At 38.8% G+C, this 21093-nt stretch overlaps 1 long non-coding RNA gene across 2 annotated transcripts in view; it reads left to right on the top strand.

Annotated features, from left to right (window-relative positions):
* LOC117797460 overlaps positions 1–18568 on the top strand; it is a 45896-nt gene extending 27328 nt beyond the window's left edge. Inside the window, exon 3 of one of the 2 annotated variants that reach the window (XR_004622462.1) lies at positions 17903–18568. This is a non-coding gene — a long non-coding RNA (uncharacterized LOC117797460). Of the gene's footprint in view, positions 1–9747; positions 9804–17902 lie in introns of those variants that run through there. The other variant, XR_004622463.1, reaches the window with a different exon arrangement.
* Positions 18569–21093: the final 2525 nt, after the last annotated feature.

The following is a 21093-nucleotide window of genomic DNA, read 5'->3' as shown; positions in this document are numbered from 1 at the left end:
GGAGAGATAAAGACCTTCCAGAATCACCAGTCACTGGCCAATTTTGTAACCATGAAACCAGCCCTACGGGAGATATTAAGGGGCATTCTATAAAAGTAAAAAGGCCCCATGCATGATACAGAACAGAAAGTCACAATCTATAGAAACAAAGACTGTACTGGCAACATGGCATCATTAAAATCATATCTCTCAATAATCAGTCTCAATGTAAATGGCCTAAATGCTCCCATAAAATGCCACAGGGTTGCAGATTGGATAAAAAGACATGACCCATCCATTTGCTGTCTACAAGAGACTCATTTTGAACCCAAAGATGCATTCAGACTTAGAGTAAGGGGATGGAGTACCATCTTCCACGCAAATGGACCTCAAAAGAAAGCTGGAGTAGCAATTCTCATATCAGATAGACTGGATTTTAAACTAGAGGCCATAGAGAGAGATACAGAAGGGCACTATATTATTCTTAAAGGAAGTATTCAACAAGTGGATATGACAATTATTAATATATATGCCCCCAACAGGGGAGCAGCAAGATACACAAGCCAACTCTTAACCAAAATAAAGAGACATATAGATAAGAACACAGTAATAGTAGGGGACCTCAACACCCCACTATCAGAAATAGACAGAACACCCTGGCAAAAACTAAGCAACGAATCAAAGGCTTTGAATGTCATACTCGACAAGTTGGACCTCATAGATTTATATAGAACACTACACCCCAGAACCAAAGAATACTCATTCTATTCTAATGCCCATGGAACATTCTCAAGAATAGATCATGCTCTGGGACACAAAACAGGTCTCAGCCAATACCAAAAGATTGAAATTATCCCCTGCATATTCTCAGACCACAACGCTCTGAAATTGGAACTCAACCACAAGGAAAAACCTGGAAGAAACTCAAACACTTGGAGGCTAAGAACCATCCTGCTCAAGAATGACTCGATAAACCAGGAAATCAAAAAACAAATTAAACAATTTATGGAGACCAACNTATTGAAATTATCCCATGCATATTCTCAGACCACAGCGCTCTGAAATAGGAACTCAACCACAAGGAAAAACCTAGAAGAAACTCAAACACTTGGAGACTAAGAACCATCCTGCTCAAAAATGACTCGATAAACCAGGAAATCAAAAAACAAATTAAACAATTTATGGAGACCAACGAGAATGAATACACAACGGTCCAAAACCTATGGGATACTGCAAAGGCAGTCCTAAGGGGGAAATACATAGCCATCAAAGCCTCACTCAAAAAAATAGCAAAATCTAAAATACAGTTTTTATATTCTCACCTCAAGAAGCTGGAACAGCAACAGAAGAACAGGCCTAATCCACTCANCATCCTGCTCAAGAATGACTCGATAAACCAGGAAATCAAAAAACAAATTAAACAATTTATGGAGACCAACGAGAATGAATACACAACGGTCCAAAACCTATGGGATACTGCAAAGGCAGTCCTAAGGGGGAAATACATAGCCATCCAAGCCTCACTCAAAAGAATAGAAAAATCTAAAATGCAGTTTCTATATTCTCACCTCAAGAAACTGGAACAGCAACAGAGGGACAGGCCTAACCCACTGAGGAGGAAGCAGTTGACCAAAATTAGAGGAGAAATAAATGAATTAAAAACCAGAAGTACAGTAGAGCAAATCAACAGGACTAGAAGCTGGTTCTTTGAGAGAATCCATAAAATTGATAGACCACTGGCAAAACTTGTCCAAAAACAAAGAGAAAGGACTGAGATTATTAAAATTATGACTGAAAAGGGAGAGGTCACGACCAGCACCATTGAAATTCAAGGATTATTAGAAATGTTTTATCAACAGCTACATGCCAAAAAACTAAGCAATCTGGAAGAGATGGAGGCCTTCCTGGAAACCTATAAACTACCAAGACTGAAACAGGAAGAAATAGATTTCTTAAATAGGCCAATTAACTATGAAGAAATTGAGTCAGTGATAAACAACCTTCCAAATAACAAAACTCCAGCCCCGGACGGTTTTCCTGGGGAATTCTACCAAACATTCAAAGAAGAAATAATACCTATTCTCCTAAAGCTATTTCAAAAAATAGAAACAGAAGGAAAGCTACCAAACTCATTCTATGAGGCTAATATTACCTTGATCCCCAAACCAGGCAAAGACCCCCTCAAAAAGGAGAATTACAGACCGATTTCTCTAATGAATATGGATGCCAAAATCCTCAACAAGATCCTTGCTAATAGAATCCAACAGTACATTAAAAGGATTATCCATCATGACCAAGTGGGATTCATACCTGGGATGCAAGCATGGTTCAACACTCGCAAATCAATCAATGTGATACATCATATCAACAAGAAAAGACTCAAGAACCATATGATCCTCTCAATTGATGCAGGAAAAGCATTTGACAAAATACAGCATCCTTTCCTGATTAAAACCCTTCAGAGTGTAGGAATAGAGGGTACATTTCTCAATCTCATAAAAGCCATCTATGAAAAGCCTACTGCAAGCATTATTCTCAATGGGGAAAAGCTGGAAGCCTTTCCCTTAAGATCAGGAACACGACAAGGATGCCCACTCTCGCCACTATTATTCAACATAGTACTAGAAGTCCTTGCAACAGCAATCAGAAGACAAAAAGGGATCAAAGGTATCCAAATCGGCAAAGAAGAAGTCAAACTGTCTCTCTTTGCAGATGACATGATACTCTATATGGAAAACCCAAAGGAATCCACTCCCAAACTATTAGAAGTTATAGAACAATTCAGTAAGGTGGCAGGATACAAAATCAATGCCCAGAAATCAGTTGCATTTCTATACACGAATAACGAGACTGAAGAAAGAGAAATTAGGGAATCCATCCCATTTACAATAACACCAAAAACCATACGTTACCTTGGAATTAACTTAACCAGAGACGTAAAGGACCTATATCCTAGAAACTATAGATCACTTTTGAAAGATATTGNGCTGGAATCCTTTCCCTTAAGATCAGGAACACGACAAAGATGCCCACTCTCGCCACTATTATTCAACATAGTATTAGAAGTCCTTGCAACAGCAATCAGACGACAAAAAGGGATCAAAGGTATCCAAATCGGCAAAGAAGAAGTCAAACTGTCTCTCTTTGCAGATGACATGATACTCTATATGGAAAACCCAAAGGAATCCACTCCCAAACTATTAGAAGTTATAGAACAATTCAGTAAGGTNAGAATGAACTCCCAAACTATTAGAAGTTATAGAACAATTCAGTAATGTGGCAGGATACAAAATCAATGCCCAGAAATCAGTTGCATTTCTATACACGAATAACGAGACTGAAGAAAGAGAAATTAGGGAATCCATCCCATTTACAATAACACCAAAAACCATGCGTTACCTTGGAATTAACTTAACCAGAGACGTAAAGGACCTATATGCTAGAAACTATAGATCACTTTTGAAAGATATTGAGGAAGACATAAAAAGATGGAAAAATATTCCATGCTCATGGATTGGAAGAATTAACATAGTTAAAATGTCCATACTACCCAGAGCAATTGATACTTTCAATGCTATCCCGATCAAAATACCGAGAATATTTTTCAAAGAACTGGAACAAATAGTCCTTAAATTTGTATGGAAACAGAAAAGGCCCCGAATCTCCAAGGAACTGTTGAAAAGGAAAAACAAAGCTGGGGGCATCACAATGCCGGATTTCGAGCTGTACTACAAAGCTGTGATCACAAAGACAGCATGGTACTGGCACAAAAACAGACACATCGACCAATGGAACAGAATAGAGAACCCAGAAATGGACCCTCGGCTCTTTGGGCAACTAATCTTTGATAAAGCAGGAAAAAACATCCGGTGGAAAAAAGACAGTCTCTTCAATAAATGGTGCTGGGAAAATTGGACAGCTACATGCAAAAGAATGAAACTTGACCACNCAATACATGGTGCTGGGAAAATTGGACAGCTACATGCAAAAGAATGAAACTTGACCACTCTCTTGCACCATACACAAAAATAAACTCCAAATGGATGAAAGACCTCAATGTGAGACAGGAATCCATCAAAATTCTAGAGGAGAACATAGGCAACAACTTCTATGACATCGGCCAGAGCAACCTTTTTCACGACACATCTCCAAAGGCAAGAGAAANTAACATATGGGACTTCATCAGGATAAAAACTTCTGCAAAGCCAAGGAAACAGTCAAAAAAACTAAGAGACAGCCCACGGAATGGGAGAATATATTTGCAAAAGGACACTACAGATAAAGGACTGGTATCCAAGATCTACAAAGAACTTCTCAAACTCAATACACGAGAAACAAATAAACAAATCATAAAATGGGCAGAAGATATGAACAGACACTTTTCCAATGAAGACATACAAATGGCTAACAGACACATGAAAAAATGTTCAAAATCATTAGCCATCAGGGAAATTCAAATCAAAACCACACTGAGATACCACCTTACGCCAGTGCATGGCAAAAATAGACAGGGCAAGAAACAATAATTGTTGTAGAGTGCATGTGGAGAAAGGGGATCCCTCCTACATTGTTGGTGGGAATGCAAGTTGGTACAGCCACTCTGGAAAACAGTGTGGAGGTCCCTTAAAAAGTTAAAAATTGAACTACCCTATGACCCAGCCATTGCACTACTGGGTGTTTACCCCAAAGATACAGACGTAGTAAAGAGAAGGGCCATATGCACCCCAATGTTCATAGCTGCATTGTCCACAATAGCCAAATCATGGAAGGAGCCGAGATGCCCTTCAACAGATGACTGGATTAAGAAGCTGTGGTCCATATATACAATGGAATATTACTCAGCTATCAGAAAGAACGAATTCTCAACATTTGCTGCAACATGGACGGCACTGGAGGAGATAATGCTAAGTGAAATAAGTCAAGCAGAGAAAGACAATTATCATATGATTTCTCTCATCTATGGAACATAAGAACTAGGATGATCGGTTGGTGAAGAAAGGGATAAAGAAAGGGGTGGTAATCAGAAGGAGGAATGAAACATAAGAGACAATGGTCTATGAGAAACAAACTGAAGACTTCAGAGGGGAGTGGGTTGGGGGAATGGGATAGACTGGTGATGGGTGGTAAGGAGGGCACGTATTGCATGTGCACTGGGTGTTATACGCAACTAATGAAGCATCAAACTTTACATCGGAATCTGGGGATGTACTGTATGGTGATTAACANTACCCAACTAATTGAGCATCGAACTTTACATTGGAATCCGGGGATGTACTGTATGGTAACTAACATAATATAATAAAAAATCATTAAAAAAATACACTAATAGTAGGGGACCTCAACACTCCACTATCAGGAATAGAAAGAACACCTAAGCAAGAAATCAGCAAAGAAACAGCTTTGAATGCCATACTCGATGAGTTGGACCTCATAGATATATATAGAACACTACACCCCAGAACCAAAGAATACTCATTCTATTCTAATGCCCATGGAACATTCTCAAGAATAGACCATGTTCTGGGTCACAAAACAGGTCTCAACTGATACCAAAAGACTGAAATTATTCCCTGGATATTCTCAGACCACAACACTCTGAAATAGGAACTCAACCACAGGGAAAAATTTGGAAGAAACTCAAACACTTGGAGACTAAGAACCATCCTGCACAAGAATGATTCGATGAACCAGGAAATCAAAATCAATTTAAACAATTTATGGAGACCAACGAGAATGAAAACACAACGGTCCAAAACCTATGGGATACTGCAAAGGCAGTCCTAAGGGGAAAATACATAGCCAACCAAGCTTCACTCAAAAGAATAGAAAAATCTAAAATGCAGTTTTTATATTCTCACCTCAAGAAGCTGGAACAGCAACAGAGGGACAGGCCTAATCCACACATGAGGAAGCAGTTGACCAAGATTAGAGCAGAGATAATTAGAAATCAGGAGTACAGTAGAGCAGATCAACAGAACTAGAATCTGGTTCTTTGAGAGAATTAATTAAATTAACAGACCACTGGCAAGACTTATCCAAAAGAATAGGGAAAGGACCCAAATTAATAAAATTATGAATGAAAAAGGAGAGGTCACAACCAACACCAATGAAATTGGAAGCATTATTAGAAACTTTTATCAACAGCTTTATGGCAATAAATTAAGCAATCTGGAAGAGATGGAGGCCTTCCTGGAAACCTATAACCTACCAAGACTGAAACAGGAAGAAATTGAGTTTATAAACAGGCCAATTAATTATGAAGACATTGAGTCAGTGATAAACAACCTTCCAAAAAACAAAACTCCATGCCTGGATGGTTTTCCTGGGGAATTGTACCAAACATTCAAAGAAGAAATAATACCTATTCTCCTAAATCTGTTTCAAAAAAAGAAACAGAAGGAAAGCTACCAAACTCATTCTGTGAGGCCAATATTACCAGACAAAGACCCCAAACCAGACAAAGATCCCCATCAAAAAGGAGAATTACAGACCGATTTCCCTAGTGAATAAGGATGCCAAAATCCTCAAGAAGATCCTGGCTAATAGAATCCAACAGTACATTAAAAGGATTATCCATCATAACCAAGTGGGATTCATCCCTGGGATGCAAGCGTGGTTCAACATTCACAAATCTAACAGTGACTTAGATTTTATCCAGAAAGAAAAATTCAAAAATCATATGATTCTCTCAATAGATGCAGAAAAAGCATTTGACAAAATACAGCATCCTTTCATGATTAAAACCCTTCAGAGTGTAGGGACAGAGGGTACATTCCTCAATCTCATAAAAACCATCTATGAAAAGCCTACAGCAAATATCATTCTCAATGGGGAAAAGCTGGAAGCCTTTCCCTTAAGATCAGGAACACGACAAGGATGCCCACTCTTGCCACTATTATTCAACATAGTACTAGAAGTCCTTGCAACAGCAATCAGACAACAAAAAGGGATAGAAGGTATCCAAATCGGCAAAGAAGTCAAACTCACTTCACAGATGACATGATACTCTATATGGAAAACCCAAAAGAATCTACTCCCAAACAATTAGAAGTTATAGAGCAATTCAGTAATGTGGCGGGATTCAAAATCAATGCTCAGAAATCAGTTGCATTTCTATACACGAATAATGAGACTGAAGAAAGAGAAATTAGGGAATAGAAGTCAAACTCACTTCACAGATGACATGATACTCTATATGGAAAACCCAAAAGAATCTACTCCCAAACAATTAGAAGTTATAGAGCAATTCAGTAATGTGGCGGGATTCAAAATGACACAAAAAGATGTAAAAATATTCCATGCTCATGGATCGGAAGAATTAACATAGTTAAAATGTCCATGCTACCCAGAGCAGTCTATACTTTCAATGCTATCCCAATCAAAATACCAATGACATTTTTCAAAGAACTGGAACAAATAGTCACATTGATTGATTTGGAAATATTGAACCACCCTTGCATCTTTGGAATAAATCTCACTTGACCATGGTGAATTATCCTTTTAATGTATTATTGAATTCAATTTGCTAATAATTTGTTGGAGATTTTTGCATCTATCTTTATCAGTGATATTGGCCTGTAATTTTTTTCTTTTTTCTCTTTTGTACAGTCTGTCTGATTTTGATATCAGGGTAATGCTCTAGGCCATGTCATTTTAAGGTTTAATTTTCAGTATTTCCTATGTAGGGTTATGGATGGAAGAATAAATAGATATAAGAAAATAATCACTGAGTATAACTGGAAGGACTGATTGAAAGTACATTAAGAAAAAAACCGAACTACAAGTTTCTATCATATGTGTTTCCAAAATTAACTGCCCTATGGTTATCTTATGTAAAATAGTAGCCAGAGGACAAAGATGAATTAGAACAGTTCCATAGGGAAACACAGAGACCCTGATATATGTTTATTTTTAATTAGACACTAGAAGGGTTAATTATGTGAGGTCATCAGAAGAACAACTGCTCCAGATTATCTCTCTGTTATGTACAAAAGTGGATAGTTGCAATAGCAGATATATTCTCCCAGCAACAAAAATACTAAGTCCTACACTTTAAGTAGAACACCACTGAACTGGAATTAGTCCAAAGGATAGGAGGGTGATAGGAAATCAAATAAGTGCAGGAATTTTTAGCCTAAAGAAGAAATGATTCTGGGGTGGCAGGATCACTGTCTACAAATATTCAAAAAGTTGCCATGTAAAAGATGAAAGAGAATTGATTTGTGTAGCTATCATAGGAAAATGAGCCACTTCTTGAAGTTGCTGAGTTGCTGATTTAGAATCAACGTAAGATACAGTTCTAGCTGTTCAATAATTGAACAGTCTTCTTTATGAAATAATGAGTCCTCCATTCAAAACAACACTTAAGAAGTACAATGATTCTTATTTGATATACTGGTGAGAATATTATAGCATGGAGTGGCTATTGGGTGAAAGAAACTTTAACATCTAATTTAAGATAATTTTATTTTATGAAAAAAACACTTCATCTTATTGGATTCAACCCTACATGTTATCTGTGGAATTGATATTCCCTTGAAGATTTATGTAATTTGCACTTTCTTTTTTCTTTCTTTCTTCTCAAAAATTTTAAAGATTTTACTTATGTGTTTGTCAGAGAGAGAGAAAGAGAGAGAGCACAAGCACGGGGAGTGGCAGGCAGAGGGAGAAGCAGGCTCCCTACTGAGCAAGGAGCTCGATGTGGGACTTGATTCCGGGACCTTGGGATCATGACCTGAGCTAAAAGCAGATGCTTAACTGACTGAGTCACCCAGGCGTCCCTCTTGTCAAATTTTTGACAAAACTATTAAATAGTACCACATCATGCCTTTCCAAGAAAGCAATCTATGAATGAAAACACATTGGACACAAATGCACATAATAGATATGCAAAATATTTATGAATAAATCTACCATGAATATCCTAACAATACCATTCAGCCCACACCTCACCATCTCACTCACAAGAATAATATCCAGAAACCCTTAATATACCAAACCAGAAGTCTATTAAGAAATGGAAATAATAACAATAATTCTTTGCTCTTTTGTTTTGTTTCTTAAATTCCACATATGAGTGAAGTCATATGGTATTTGTCTTTCTCAGTGACTTATTTCACTTAACATTATACCCTCTAGATCCATCCATGTTGTTGCAAATGGCAAGATTTCATTCTTTTTTATGGTTGAGTAATATTCCATTTTGTATATATGTATATACCACATCTTTACCCATTTATCTATGAATGGACACTTGGGTTACTTCTGTATCTTCCCTATTGTAAATAATGCTGCAAGAAACATAGCGGTGCATATATCTTTTCAAATTGGTGTTTTCATTTTCATTTTCTTTGGGTAAATATCCAGTAGTGGAATTACTGGATCATATGGTGGTTCTATTTTTAATTTTTTAAGGAATCAAAATACTGTTTTCCATATTAGCTGCACCTGCTTGCATTCCCACCAATAGTGCAAGAGGGTTCCCTTTTCTCCACATCCTTGTCACCATTTGTTGTTTCTTGTGTTTTTGATTTGAGCCATTCTGACAGGGATGAGGTGATATCTCATTGTGGTTTTGATTTGTATTTCCCTGATGGTGAAATAGATGAAGGGGATTAAGAGTACACTTATCATGATGAGCACTGAATAATTACAGAAATGTTGAATCATTACATTGTACACCTGAAACTAATATAATACTGTATATTAATTATACTTGAATTTAATAAATAAATAATTTTTTAAAGATTTTATTTATTTATTTGACAGAGACAGCCAGCGAGAGAGGGAACACAAGCAGAGGGAGTGGGAGAGGAAGAAGCAGGCTCCCAGCAGAGAACCCTGATGTGGGGCTTGATCCCAGAACGCCAGGATCACACCCTGAGCCAAAGGCAGATGCTTAATGACTGCACCACGCAGGCACCCCTAATAAATAAATAAATAGATTTTTAAAATAATAAAAATGACAGAGATTTATTGATCACTGACTATGTGCTAGGCAGTCTTGTAAACCTCTTGCATATAGTATTTTAACACAACCCTTTGAAACAAGTACTATTGTTTTTTTAAGATTTTATTTATCTATTTGAGAGAGAGAGAGAGAGTGCACACAGGAGCTAGGGGGAGGGGCAAAGGGAAAGGGAGAAGCAGTCTCCCCACTGAGCAGGGAGCCTGGTGCAGCCCAGGGCTTGATCCCAGGGTGCTGAGATCACAGCCTGAGCTGAAGGCAGAAGCCTAACCTACCAAGCCACCCAGGTGCCCTGAAGCAAGTATTATTGTTATCTCCATTTTAAAAATAAGGAAATAGAAGCATAGAGAATTTATCTATCTTTCTCAGACACAGCTACTAAATTGCAGAGCCAGGATGCAAACCCAAGAGGTCCCACTCCAAAGCCCCTGTTCCTAACCCCTTCACTGTGTCATTTGCTATCAGTTGATTGCAGATAGTTGCATGTAATTGCTTTACTCTTTTATATTAGATAAAAGATAAATTTATAAGTAATATGTAAATATCTTTTTATTATAAAGTGAAAACATTACTGAAAAAGCTAAAAGTTCTCTTTACCAGCCACCCAAATTAGTATCCTACCCAGATATAGCCAATGTTATCTGTTTGTTGTATAGTATTTGAAATACTTTTAAATTTGAATACACATCCATAAATATATGTATACACACCTGCACATACACACACATAGGTTTTTAAAAAGTTATCAACATAAAAGTAGAAGTATTCCTCTGCAACTTGCATTTTTTTATTCAACAATATACCTTGAAGATCCTTTCATGACAATACACAGAGATAGCCTACTTTCTTTTTAACTGTTGCATAATATTCCATACTGTGAAAATATTTTTATTTAGCCATTCCCCTGTCAGTGGACGCTTGGTTGTTTGAGATTTTTGCCTTTACAAATAAGGTGGTGGGAATATTCTTGTCATGTCTGCTTTTGCTCATGTACAAATGTAACTCGAGGGTAGATACAGAGAAGTGGAATTGGTCATTGAGGACATGCGTTTTAATTTTAATACATATTGCTAACTTATCCAAAATGGCTGAACATACTGGCACTCCCTGTAGGAATGGTAGAAACTGTAAAGAACAGAATAGCTCCTACCAAATCTAGAAAGTATTAAACTCATGTGGATAGATGAGTTCACACAGGGAGAATGTAAACTCCAGAATCTGGAGACACCAAACTTACATCTCCAGCGTGACCTCTCCGGGAACGATGACTGCTTGATATCTCTACTTCTACGACTTCTAATAAGCATTTCAAATCTAATGGATCAAAAACAGAGCTCCTGATCTGCCACTCCCCTTGTCCCAATCAAAACCTGTTTCTCTCTCTGGTTTCCTGTCTCACTAACTGTACCACCATGCACCTGATTGCTCCAGCCAAAAACCCAGGTTCTTAGCCAATCTTGTTTCATCTATGCCCCAACCCACTGCCCTCCATTTTGAAACAAGACCAAGATGCATCATTTTATCCATAAACATTTCAGTATATATCTCAAAAAGATAAGGACTCATTTTTAAACATAATCACAATAGCACATGTAAAGATAACAACTATCCCATAGTTGCATCTAAATATATTATCACATCTAAGGATAACAGCTATTCCTTAATGTCACCAAATATCGTGTCTAAATTTCTCTAGTTGTCTCCCACGTTATTTTTCAATTGGTTTGTTTGAATCAGGATCCAACCAGTGTACATAAGTCAGCTTGATTGCTGTGCCTCTAATCTCTCTTAATCTATAGTTATATTTCTCTTCTCCTTCCTCTCGGTGTATTTGTGGAAGAAATAAGTTGTTCATCCTGGAAAATTTCCCACACTCTGGGTTTTGCTAAATGCTCTTCCCCATGGTGTCATTTAACTTCTTCCAGGTTTCCCAACTCGTTAACTGGTACTACCACTCACCAGTTCCTCTGACTCCTGTATTTCATGTAGCTAGGTATAGAAGTTTGTCAGATTTAGATTCAAATTTTAACAGGAATAAGCTATAAGTGGTGTTGTTTGTATTTCCTATTGCGTCACATCAGGAAACGTAATATTTGTTGTCTCTCTTTTTTTTGTGATGTTAACGCTGATTAATTTGTTTATGTGTTGACAGCCTGATCAATCTATTTTAAACTTAACCAACCACTTTTCACCTAATAATTTTTGCAGTTCTTGATGATCTCTGCTTAGAACTATCATTTCATTATATGTTTTAAAATGGTGATATCCTATCATTCTTCCTGCATTTATAAGTTGGGATTCTTCTGTAAAGAAGAACTTATCTACATCAACTATTGGGTTACCCTGAAGTATTTTCATCAAGAAAGGCAGAAAAAATGTTTGGTTTTTTTCCATTTTTTACTAGTTATAATAGATGGTTATTGCCTGAAATAATGCCATGCAGCAAACAGCTTCAAAATCTCAGTGGCTTACAACAAGTATTCATTTCTTGTTCACAAGACTGCTGGTTCTTTGTGGTTCTGCTGGGCTTGGCTAGGTTCAACTCCAGACCAAGAGCTCGATTCAGGTCTTCTCCACTTATCATTGGTTATCCAAGGCAGGTTCTTCTCATGGCAAATAGCAAAAGTAAAAGAAAAAAAAAAAGGCAACACACAGCAAATACATTTCAACCCTCTGCTTATGTCATGTCAATTCATATTCTAATAACCAAAGTTACACAACTAAGCCAAATATATCAAGTGTTCTATTGTCCACTTATTTGAGCTTGAACTACATTTCCTAGAAACCCTTTATATGTATGAATGGTTCCATGTTAAAGGAATTTGTGTGAGATTTAGGAGATAGAAGTGAAACAATGGCTAGAATTCTTGGAGAGTCTTCATGATCAGATGCTGTTCTGATTATATATTATTATATAACAAGTCATCCCAAAACTTAGTGGCTGAAAAAATTATTATTCTCTCTTATTGTTCTGTGAGTTGACTGGGATCAGATGAGTGATTCTTACTTGGGGTTTCACAGCTTCATTCAGATGGTATTTGGAGCTGGATTTATCTTAAAAAATCAACTCAACTGGACATCCAAGATGGTTTATGCACATGGCTGGCTGTTGCCTGGTAACTTACCTGTTGGCTGGGAACTTAGCTCAGGTTGTGGACTATAGCACTTACTTATGGCCTCATCATATGGCTTGGGCTTCTATAGTATGGAAGCTCCATGAGGGACTGTATCAACAGTGAGTGTTCCAAGAGGTAGGAATCAGAAGTTTTATGCCAGGTAGTTGCTGTGCCTAGAACTGCCATAGTTTCACTTACAACATACTCTTTTAGTCAAAATAATCACAGATAGGGCCCAGATTCAATGGGGTGAGAAATAGACTGTACCTCCTGATGGAGGAGTGGCAAAGTCATATTGCAGAAGAGCAAATAAGATGGAATATTGTTGCAACCATCTTTGAAAAATACAAATCTGCTGCTGATATGGTGATAGACAAATGCAGAGGTGCCTTATAGATTCCAGTTTGTCATTGCTCTCCTCTGCTCAGCATCTATCCCTTCTTTCCAACTGCTGACCCTGCTGGCCAACAGCAGCCCCAGATCTACCATCAGATACTAAGTCCCAAGGAAATGACAGCTTACACAAAGGCAAAAGCTTTCCATAGATCTCTACATAAGTTCCTACTTCATAGTCCTGATGAGGGAGCAGAAGGCTAGCTGAGGACTAAGCAAAAGCTGACACCTCACAACACCCCCCCATGGGATATATGTGACATTCCTCAGGCACTCCTGGCTGCCCTAAAGCTAAGGAAAGGAAAAACAAAAAGTTGTCTTATAAAGATCACAATCCTGCAAGACATAAGTCTTCCTTGGTTTACAAAAGTCTTAGCAATTTATAAGAACAAAGCATTTCTGTCCATAACCTAGCTTCCAGAAGAAAATGTAGATAAAATTAAATGTCCTTATAACCTGCAGCCCATTGACAGATACTTGATGTGGGCAGAGTCTCATGTTCCTCCAGGAAGCTCCCAACTATCTTAATGTTAATGCCTTGCTAGAGGGAGAAACAACCTTAACTGGACAATGGCAAGGCCTCTGGTATCCTATGAGTCTTCTTTAACATGTGAAAATCCTTTTGAAACCTCCCTTTTCCTTACCTCCCCCAACTCCCAAGTATATAATCAGCCACCCTTCACAAACCTGGGGCAGCTCTTTCTGCCCATGGGTCCTGTCCCCAGGCTTTAATAAACCACCTTTTTGCACCAAAGACGTCTCAAGAATTCTTTCTTGGACCTCGGCTCCGGACCTCACTCTGCTGAACCTTACCTATATTCCAAAACCCCATCAGTCCTACTTTAATGGCTTGATATAATTGGATTTTTTAGACTACCCTGAAAAGTTCCAACTTATCCATTTGCTCTAGTGTTTCAGAGGGCCTATCAGCAACTCTTTCTCTGATCCTCAGTCCTACAACTGCAAGGAACTAAGTTCTCCAATAACCAGTGAGCTTGGAAGAGGATCCTGAACCTCGGATGAGATCACAGCCCTGGCCAACACCTTGATTTCAGCTAGCCTAGTGAGACCCTGAACAGACAGGATCCAACTAACTTCTGCCTCAACTCCTGATTCACTAAATTATGAAATAATGTTTGTGTCATTTTAAGTCATTGAGTTTGTGGTAATTTCTCACACGATAGGAAATTAACACAACATCTAAAAAATATTGAACATTCCAATACATGACCACGGTATATCTCTCTGTTTATCTCAACAAGGTTTTATATTTTTTGGTGTACAGGTATTGCAAATATTTTATTCAACTGACCCATCCATATTTAATGTTTTTATATGCTTCTCTAAATGACATTTTAAAATTTCAGTTTCCAATTGTTCATTGCCTAGTACATAGAAATACAACTGATTTTTGTATATTGACATTATGTCTTGTGACCTTAGTAGTTCAAATAGCTTTTTACATAAATTCCTTAAGATCTTATGCATAGATGATCATGTCATTTGTGAATAAAGGGTTTACTTCTGCCTTTGCAATCAGAATACCTATTATTTCTTTTTCTTCCCTTACCTACCGACTAGGGTTTCCAATACTATGTTGAATAAAAATTGTGAGAGTTGGTAATCTTGCCTTGTCCATGATCCTAGAAGAAATTATTCATGCTTTTATTTTTAGATATGATGCATGCTGCAATATTTTTGTAGATATCTTTTATAAAGCTGGGCTGCAGGGAGGCTTTTTCCCTTTTGGCTCCTTAACCCAGAGTTGGTGCTGCCTCTTCCACATGTACCTTGTAGAGATCAGCAAGGGCCTGAGCCCAGGCCCAGTTGCCCTTTTTGCCCCCACAAATGCTGCTGCATGTTTGGTCTGTAGTACTCAATGTTCTTAAACACCCCCACAGGACCAGATAGGATGGTGACTTGGGTGCTTATATCAAACAGTTGTAAGAGTTTGAGTCCCTTCTCTCCGCAAAAATTCCCCAATATACTTGTGTTTGTTTGTTTTTTTTTTTCCTAAATTACTTGAGATTGGGAGGGAAGAGAGTGATCAGGGGCTGTAGAGTGAAAAAGAAGTTTCTCTACATTTACTTTTGTTTTCAAGTGAATACCTGCTCAGGCTTAACATGTGAACTTCTAGTGTTTTGCTCCATTCAAAGCTCTATATTCTCAATGCTGACACTATATCCTTATCGGAAGCTTTTTGACTCAGCAGTCAGCATACGTGGCATTTTGGTTGGAGCCCCAGGGCTTGCTGCCACATTGTCATGATAACATCCCTACAAACTTCCACCCAGAGGAGATTCAACAACAATCAAAGCACCATTGGAGTGGCTTTTTGTAATTCCTGGTCTTATTAACAGCTAGAGCAATTGGAGGACCCTTATTCCTACATTAGCCCTCTCACCCCTGGGGAGAAAGCATTCTTTCTCTATTACATCCTGGGGAATCTTCTCTAATCCCGTATCACAGCACACACCCATCCTCATTGCCAAAACTATCAGGAACCTGAGGGTCTAGAATTTTACTCTGCTTACAAGCTAATTGAGATTTACTATTATTATTACTATTACTAGTTCATGAATGCTGGCAGAAAACATGAGAATCCTAGATAGATTCACATTCTGTAGGTTGCATTACAGGACAAAACAATGAGAATAAGATATTTGCCATTTTTATAGTGAACCACTGCTCTTTGTCTAAGGGACAGACATTACCTCATCCTTCTAGGCTACTCACTGAAAACACAACACTGAGAAATGACTGAAGCAAAGAGGGCTCAGGGACTTGTATTCTTGGCATACCCAGCAAGAACTTGAAGGGATACTCAGGTCCTATCATAGATTGCCTCTCCCAATTGAAAAAAAAAAAAGGCTCACTCAAGAAGTAATAAATCACTTGAGGAGTCATGGCTTTGAAAGTTACTCTCTTATTTGCTGCAAATAAAGTCTCTTTTGTGTGACAACTCTACCTGGTATAGTCTCTATCTGTAACCCACCAAGGAGCAAACTCATATTAGCTCAATTACAAATTGGCGACTCAGATGGGACCCTTGTCCTTCTGAGGTTCTGCTTCCAGTTACCTGGGTTAAGCTACCAGGGCCTGGAGCCAACTCTTTGGAGGACTCTCCTTGGTGCTTGTGACCACTGGCCCGGTGTTCCGACCTCACCTGAAATCCAATGACCACTCTGAGTATTTTTACTCAAAAGAATCTCTGCTGGGATAAGTTACACTGGGTTTGTAGCACAGCTTTTAGCAGAAAACTAGAGTTGTCTCACAAAGTCTGGACAAGCCAGAATAAGAGTACTCTTGGGGATTGAATACTCATTCAAATTGAGCCTAGACATTGCTGGGTGATGAAGGATCACACAACCTGACTGATGAAGTTGGGGAATATACGTGAGGTTCAGTGGGGTGGGGTCTGGAGCCGACGACTGAGAAAGAATTCTTGAGACGTCTTTGGCGCAAAATGGTGGTTTATTAAAGCACGGACACAGGACCTGTGGGCAGAAAGATCTGCTGCCCTGGGGTTGTGAAGAATGGCCTATTTTATACCCTCAAGTGGGGAGGGGGCTAGGGATAGCGTAAGTCTCTAAGGAATTTTGGAAGCAAGGTTTCCAGGACCTTGAGGGGGCTAGCTATTGTTGGGAAAAGGTCATTTATTACTGTCTAATAAAACCTTAGTCATGAGACCCTTCAGACGTATATCGGTGGGCCATATGCTTGGGGGATGATTGCCAATACGTATCTTGGGGGGTTAGAGATAAAGGAAGTTTCCAAAGGAATTTCTATACGTTAAAGTAGACTTACAGGATCTTGGTGGAGGGGAGGGGGGGTCAGGCTAGGACTGCCTTTTGCCCTTAGCCAAAGTATTAACACCGAGGCAGCTGAATTCCTAGAGGAATGTCACCCTGCCTGTTTCAAGGACTTGTCAATGGGCTGTAGGTAGTAAGGACTGTTCCTTTGTCCTTTAGGGTAGCCAGGAGTGCCTGAGGAATGTTGCATACATCCCATGGAGGGAGAGTTGCAGGGTGTCAGCTTCTGCTTTGTCTTCAGCTTGCCTTCCATTCCCTCATCATGACCATTCGGAGGCTTGGATGCCCCAGCCTGGCAAAATGAGAAATGGTCCAGCAGAGACCAGTTTAGAATCTGGGAGATTGAAAGAAAAATCTCTGCCCCACCTGGTTGTTTAGTGTGTTTGTCAGGCATGCCGGACACTGCTCTTATTCCCTGTTTAAATCTCCACCCTGGCTACTAGGTCCTTGTGCTTCTCTTTCTTCCTTTACAATCCCAGACAAAGGAAGCAGCGGAACCTGAGTCACTGGAAGCAAGTCTTTGATTATGTAAAAAACAAACAAACAAACAAACAAAAAACAAAACTGAATCTTCTCAATATTAAAGGAGCAAAGTTTTCTTTTTTTAAAAAAGATTTTATTTATTTATTTGACAGAGAGAGAGAGAACCAGTGAGAGAAGAAACACCAGCAGGGGGAGTGGGAGAGGAAGATGCAGACTCCCAGCAGAGGAGCCTGATGCAGGGCTCGATCCCAGGACCCCGGGATCACACCCTGAGCCAAAGGCAGATGCTTAATGACTGAGCCACCCAGGCACCCCAGGAGCTAAGTTTTTCTAATAACTGTGTAACCCTCTGTATTTGCCTTTGGAATCTCTTGTCATCACCTTGGTTAAACAGATAATTAAATATTAAGTTTTACACTAATCTGTGATCCTACTTAAGCATGTGCTTTAAAACCTTCTGGGTTTTTAAACAAATTTCCCAGAAATTCAAATTCTAAATGAAGTCTTTCTGATTAATCAGACTTGTTTATTTGGTATATTAAGTTACAGGACAAGCATTGTGAAACAAATGATGATAAGCCTTTGTAAATTATATTGTATGGGTAAATGCTATAACAGTTCCAGAAAGTATATGAAATTCCTAGTTTTAATATGTACTGATATAATGTCATCACTTAAAATTCTAATTATTAAAATGTTGTGTGTCACAAAAATAACTGAATGTCATTGTCAACTACACTATAATGAATTCTCATCAGATCTTTAACCATGTCCATTTTTGAGTTATTTGTCCTTAACAGTTATTGTTCTGATGCTCTTGCAAAAATGTTTCGACTTCAAGGAGATTAATGGAAAGGACTTTTAACAAATACAGGTTTTTTATACCCTTAGAATTATAAAACTAAACTGAGTAAGAATTTCCAAAACTAATGGAAAAACTGCATTCAAACAGAATAAGAATTAGTAATATGGGACTAAATGAGTTGAGAAAGATGATTATAGTTTTTGTGACTTTTGTGTAAAACATTGCTGGTTCTCTAATGTTTGCTCTTCTAGATTTAAAAAGCAAACTTTTTTTTCTTAAGCTACCTATGACTTACAGAATTTTGGTAAAATATTCCTTTGTGAACAAATTGGAACATTTACCTTTTCTCCCTACCTGATCCCTCCAAAATTCAGAAACTCTTAGCGAGTATTCTTTCTTTCATGGCAATTGTAGTTATTTGCATAAGTGCAATAAGAATCTGCTCTCCTTGAGCAGAACACCATTGGAAACACTGATTATATTACCAAAACTTTGACTGGAATGTCATCTTAGAGAGAGACTTGCATAGATTCAGACATGACCAATCAGCTTTAAAAAACTAAGTTTGACTTTATGAAGCCAATAAAGCCCTGTGGAAATGTTGGGTTGATACCTTGCTTACAGAGTTCCCAGCAGCCTTATCATGTGAGTAAAGAATGTCACTGATTGGCAGGTGCAGGAACCTCAGGATGTTTTGGGGACCTCAGGAAAAGAAGAAGTAACCCAAATCTGTAGGTATTGCAAGTGAGTCTGATGGCAAGTACTTGGCTTGGCTACTTAGCCTTGAGAGGCTGTTAAAAGTTCAATCTAAAATTCCTTATGAGAGGAGGGGAAAAAGATGGCGGAGGAGTAGGGGACCCCTTTTTCAGCTAGTCCCCTGAATCGAGCTGGATATCTACCAGGCCATCCTGAAAACCCACAAAATCAGCCTGAGACTCAGGAAGATACATGGGGATCTCTACAAATGAACATCTCCAGAAGCACAAAGGACAGAGACATGCCAGCCCTGGAAGTGAGGGCTGGGACACCGGCTCTGGGGCGCACAAACGGGGAGGCAGCAGGGTTTTTAGCAGCACCGACAGAAACAGAGTTAAAGTGACCAAGAGAGCTCATTAGAGAGCGGACTGTGATCTCTATGTTCTGAGACAGAGGCTGGGATTTGGTCACTGTTGCTCTGACTCTCAGAAGAGCCACAGAAAACTGCCAGGGAAAGCCACCAGAGAACAAAAGCCCAAAAATACCGGTTCACATTGTGTCCATCCCCATCCCTCCTCGCAGGGGACAGAGAGACTCTACCCAAATAGGTTGCCTGAGTATCAGTGTGGCAGGCCCCTCCCCCAGAAGGCAGGCTGAAAAATCAAGAAGCCCACATCTCTAAGGACCCTACAAAACAAGAGCACACTGCCTGGGTCCTGGTCAATAATTTGGGCTCTGTTCATCCCTGCAACCTCTCTTCATCACAATGACGAGGAGGAGAAATCCCCCCCAACAAAGAAAAGATACAGAGACTGTGGCCTCTGCCACAGAACTGATGGATATGGATATAACCAAATTATCAGAAATGGAGTTCAGAGTAACAATGGTCAAGATGATGTGTAGATTTGAAAAAAATATTAATGAAAATATTAACGAGAATATAAAATCTCTAAGGGTAGAAATGAAAGCGAGTCTGGCAGAAATTAAAAATGCTATGAATCAAATGCAGTCTAAACTAGACGCTCTGACAGCCAGGGTAAATGAGGCAGAAGAACGAAACAGTGAATTGGAGGATGGGATGGTAGAAGAGAAAGTTAAAATGGAAACTTGGCTCAAAAAAATCCAATCTCAAGAATGTAGATTATGGGAGATTACTGACTCAATGAAACGTTCCAATGTCAGAATCATTGGCATCCCCGAGGCGGGGGAGAAAGAGAGAGGTCTAGAAGAGATACAAAAAATAGTCACTGAGAACTTACCTAATCTGGCAAAGGAAACAATCATTTGTGTCCAAGAGGCAGAGAGGACCCCTCCCAAGCTCAACCACGACAAACCTATGCCACGTCACATCATAGTGCTATTTGCAAATATTAGATCCAAGAATACAGTACTGAAAGTGGCCTGGGGGAAGAAAATCCTTACGTACAGAAGGAAGAATATCAGAATAACGTCAGACCTGTCTACCGAGACCTGGCAGGCCAGGAAGGGTTGGCAAGGTATTTTCAAAGCTCTATCTGAGAAGAACATGCAGCCAAGGATCATTTATCCAGCAAGCCTGTCTTTCAGAATTAATGGAGAGATAAGGACCTTCCAGGATCGGCAGAAACTGAAGGAATTTGTGACCATCAAACCAGCCCTATGGGAGATATTAGGAAGTGTACTATAAAAGTATAAAGGCCCCAAGAGTGATACAGAACAGAAATTTAAAATCTATAGAAACAAAGACTTCACAGGAAACATGACATCATTAAAATCATATCTCTCAATAATCACTCTCAATGTGAATGGCCTAAATGCTCCCATAAAATGCCACAGGGTTGGAGATTGGATAAAAAAGACATG

This window comes from Ailuropoda melanoleuca, chromosome X (assembly GCF_002007445.2).
Source record: "Ailuropoda melanoleuca isolate Jingjing chromosome X, ASM200744v2, whole genome shotgun sequence".
Taxonomy (NCBI): domain Eukaryota; kingdom Metazoa; phylum Chordata; class Mammalia; order Carnivora; family Ursidae; genus Ailuropoda; species Ailuropoda melanoleuca.
The sequence above is the reverse complement of the archived record's forward strand: the minus strand, read 5'-3'. Positions and strand labels throughout refer to the sequence as shown.